The sequence below is a fragment of the Lissotriton vulgaris genome, chromosome 4_1 (assembly GCF_964263255.1).
Source record: "Lissotriton vulgaris chromosome 4_1, aLisVul1.2, whole genome shotgun sequence".
NCBI lineage: Eukaryota > Metazoa > Chordata > Amphibia > Caudata > Salamandridae > Lissotriton > Lissotriton vulgaris.
Genome location: NC_141691.1, coordinates 1,860,067,930 through 1,860,072,625, shown reverse-complemented (window position 1 = coordinate 1,860,072,625; position 4,696 = coordinate 1,860,067,930). Strand labels below are relative to the sequence as shown.

At 38.5% G+C, this 4,696-nt stretch overlaps 1 pseudogene; it reads right to left on the bottom strand.

The window, feature by feature from the left end:
• Positions 1-1,427: 1,427 nt before the first annotated feature.
• LOC147724629 (transcription elongation factor A N-terminal and central domain-containing protein-like) lies at positions 1,428-2,499 on the bottom strand (annotated as a pseudogene).
• Positions 2,500-4,696: the final 2,197 nt, after the last annotated feature.

Genomic DNA, 4,696 nt, shown 5'->3' with positions numbered 1-4,696 from the left:
AGTAGCCAAAAGGGGGACAAAAATAATGCGTTGAAATGTCCGAACATAGGATACATTTAGAATACAAGCAAAAAGCGTGTCAAAATGGGGTGGCAAAAACCCTACAGCATTCCGGGAAGCCTTCTCACGCAAGCCGCAACAAAGAACTGAGGTTGTGCAGCAATAACCAATACAGGAGATAATTGCACTTGGAAGCTGCTGATCGTTCATTAAAAGCTAGTCTATGTTTTGCAGCTTGAAATGATCACTGCATATCTGGCTTCAATTTATTTCACTTTCTTCATGTTTTTTTTTTCCCGCAATGAAGTTTTTGTTGTTGTTTTTTTTTGTGTGGCAGATTGTGTAACACATTACAGTTTTTATTTCATGAAATATCTGGTGCACTCTGTTTCAGTACAAACACCTTTCCCATCAGCTACCTCACACTGTACTCTCTTGCCAGTGTGCACTAAACCACAAAGGCCTGCACAGGGTTGTGAATGATTCATTGCATTTCATCCAAATATTGTAGAACTGTAGAGCACCATCAATACACTTCTTGTACCTCAAATGTGTTCTGGAATGCCAGTTTATGACCTTGTTTAGAAAATAAAAAATGTGTTCCCCGAATGTCAGAGGTGGAAGCATACACATTAGCCAATCAAAAGGACAATGTACAAGTTATGCTCCAAAGGAGGGAAATACACAAGAAGAGGAAGGAAACTACTGAATAAGCAAATAATAATATCTACTACCTTCCCCTGCTCTCTTTCCAGCAAACACATGATTCAAGGCTACCATTCTCAATATCAAGAGTGTTTATCACCTTTCTCCCTAATTGGGCTGTGCTCTCTATATAGGGCTTCATAACTTATAAACATATTAAGTATTATACTGTACATATACCAAAACCACAGATATAAATCATATCTACATTACGTTATGATAGAATATATAAAATATTTTCTTCAGTCCTTTACTTGTGGTTCCATCTATTCATAAGGCAATTTTTGGGCCAACGTTAAGAAAGTGGGATTAGCAATATCATACAGATCATACATTTATCTCCTACTGACAAATTTTAAACTGTACATTTTTGTAGTTGTACAAATCTGAGTCTATAGGTCTTAGACTGAGGGGCAACATTTTGGTTATCTTTTTTGCTGTTAAGGTATCGTCATAAACTTTTAAAATAATCTACATATGTCCCTTTGGCTTAACAGATGTAAAGAATTAAAAAATACTGTGGAGACATTGCACATACAGTCCGTCGTATAGATATTATTCTAGGTATAGATATTATTCTAGCAGACAACTGATTCCTAATAATCACATTAGGATGTATTAAAATGGTGAAAAGTAAAAGCAATCTTCGTTGCATTTTTACAAACAATGGTAAAAACATTTTTGTTAACTTCTAGGAGGGCCGGTGCACTTTCTGAAACAGATTACAAAGAAACCCACCCGTTATTGTATTATTTCTCTCCACAAACATTACAAATCACAAATGTCATTAGGTCATCATCTGGTTTTCCATTCTGCACCCAACCAGGGAGAAAGAGTGTTCCTCTAGGGATCACTGTTGCTGTGCAATTGAAGTTCTCACATCGCTGACATTTAATTTTATTTATGGTGGTTCCCTCCACACCATGGGGAAGCTGGTGTTCCAGGACTGACAATTCTGTATATGAAACCCTGAGTCTCCTTAACTCATCACTAGCCATTTCCAGGGCAGTCATTTTAACAAACTCTTTTGGGCTAAGAGCTCCTGAGAACAAGTGTTGCCTCAAGTGGGGGGTTTTGGGGTTCTTCAGGTTTGAGACTTTGCTCCTGATGCAAATGTTGTACTTTTTGTCATTGTTGGCGTGTGCAGAGAAGACGTCCTCTTCGATTTTCTTTGCTAAGTCCCAAATCACCTCTTCTTCATTGCTTGCGATGTAATTGAATCCGCCAAAGCTCGGTAAAGCAACTCTGTGCATTTGGTCCTCAGAGCGGCCATATTGTGTTCCTTTTCCTGGTGTGTTACAACATTTTTCACCAGTTCCAAATAACAACCAGGATTGTCCTCTTGGCCAAGACTGAGGTCGATCTTCAGTGCACTGTATGCTTCCTTTTGTTCACTTTCTAATGGCAATGGATATGATGAGTGCAAGACTGTCATAGAACTGTGCTCCAAAGAGGCCTCCGTTGGCTCTTCTGAAAGCAGTTTAACGTTTTCTTCATCACCCTTTTTCTTTCCTTGAGAAATATCATTTTGCAAGTGCGTGGATCCATGGTAGATGCTTCTGTAAAGCGCTTTTCACTTAGATAACAAGAACTTTGCTTTTTTTTTCAAATTACGTGATGGGCAGGTCTTTAGGACTCTGTACACTGCTGTAACCATGTCAGTTTCTTGCAAAAGTTCAACAGTCACATCAGCGATTTCCAGCTCAGCTAAATGGCATTTTATGTCTTCATAATCCTTTTCAGTGAGCAGTGAATAAGATGGACTCTGGTTATGGTCTCTTTCTTCACATTCATACTGGGCTGTTAAGCTATCTGTGTTAACTGTCACTCACGAGGCATGTAAATATCACTCGAGGCATGTAAATATCACTCGAGGCATGTAAATATCACTCGCTTGCACAACGATAACACAGAAATCATGTCACAAGTCTTGAAAGCTGTCTGACTGCGGATTTTCACGCAATAAAGTTAAAAGTAAAGGTTAAGGTTTGTGTTGCAAGGTCGGTTAAGTATTTCTCTTTTTAATTGGAAAAAACAACATTTTCAAAAAGAGAATCAGAAAATGTACCATTCAGGTAGACTAGCCTGTGTAGATTTCCATTTACAAATGTGAAATTGTTACGATCAGTGAGAAGAGCAGTAAGTGCAAGAGGAGACCCAGCAAAGGCTGTCACTGGCCCATTATCATTCTGTATGTGATAATTAGGCCGACATACAGAATGATAATGGGCCTCATAGCAGTCTGTGCCAGGTCGGGGAGGGGCTGCAGCAGGCCACTGCTCACAGCAGGAGCGTGAGCTGGCTCCTGCAGAGAGAGTTACAGGACTCTCAGGCTGCTTGCAGGGGTCAGCTGAAATTACGGACAAAAGGCGTCCGTGAAAGAAGTCTTCACGGACAACGGACAAGAGGCCCAAATTACGGGCAGTCCGTGAAATGTTATGACGGAAAGTGCACCGGCCCTCCTAGAAGTTAACAAAAATGTTTTGACCATTGTTTATAAAAATGCAACGAAGATTGCTTTTACTTTTCACCATTTTAATACATCCTAATGTGATTATTAGGAATCAGTTGTCTGCTAGAATAATATCGATACCTAGAATAATATCTATACGACGGACTGTATGTGCAATGTCTCCAAAGTATTTTTTAATTCTTTACTTCTGTTAAGCCAAAGGGACATATGTAGATTATTTTAAAAGTTTATGACGATACCTTAACAGCAAAAAAGATAACCAAAAAGTTGCCCCTCAGTCTATGACCTATAGACTCAGATTTGTACAACTACAAAAATGTACAGTTTAAAATTTGTCAGTAGGAGATAAATGTATGATCTGTATGATATTGCTAATCCCACTTTCTTAACGTTGGCCTAAAAATTGCCTTATGAATAGATGGAACCACAAGTAAAGGACTGAAGAAAATATTTTATATATGCTATCATAACGTAATGTAGATGTGATTTATATCTGTGGTTTTGGTATATGTACAGTATATTACTTAATATGTTTATAAGTTATGAAGCCCTATATAGAGAGCACAGCCCAATTAGGGAGAAAGGTGATAAACACTCTTGATATTGAGAATGGTAGACTTGAATCATGTGTTTGCTGGAAAGAGAGCAGGGGAAGGTAGTAGATATTATTATTTGCTTATTCAGTAGTTTCCTTCCTCTTATTGTGTATTTCCCTCCTTTGGAGCATAACTTATACCTTGTCCTTTTGATTGGCTGATGTGTATGCTTCCACCTCTGACATTCGGGGAACACATTTTTTATTTTCTAAAAAAGGTCATAAACTGGCATTCCAGAACACATTTGAGGTACAAGAAGTGTATTGATGGTGCTCTACAGTTCTAAAATATTTGGATGAAATGCAATGAATCATTCACAACCCTGTGCAGGCCTTTGTGGTTTAGTGCACACTGGCAAGAGAGTACAGTGCGAGGTAGCTGATGGGAAAGTTGTTTGTACAGAAACACAGTGCACCAGATATTTCATGAAATAAAAACTGTAATGTGTTACACAATCTGCCACACAAAAAAAACAACAACAAAAACTTCATTGCGGGAAAAAAACCATGAAGAAAGTGAAATAAATTGAAGCCAGATATGTAGTGATCATTTCAAGCTGCAAAACAGACTAGCTTTTTAATGAACGATCAGCAGCTTCCAAGTGCAATTATCTCCTGTATTGGTTATTGCTGCACAACCTCAGTTCTTTGTTGCGGCTTGCGTGAGAAGACTTCCTGGAATGCTGTAGGGTTTTTGCCACCCCATTTTGACACGCTTTTTGCTTGTATTCTAATTGTATCCTGTGTTCGGACATTTCAACACATTATTTTTGTCCCCCTTTTGGCTACTTATTCCATGACAGTAACTTCATAATTCCTTCAATATTTGTGAAGTGCCATGCCATGTCTACAGTAGAAAAACTGCAAATTACATTTGTATTGCCATCTGTCTGCCACTCAAGCACCATGAGGACTGAGAATTT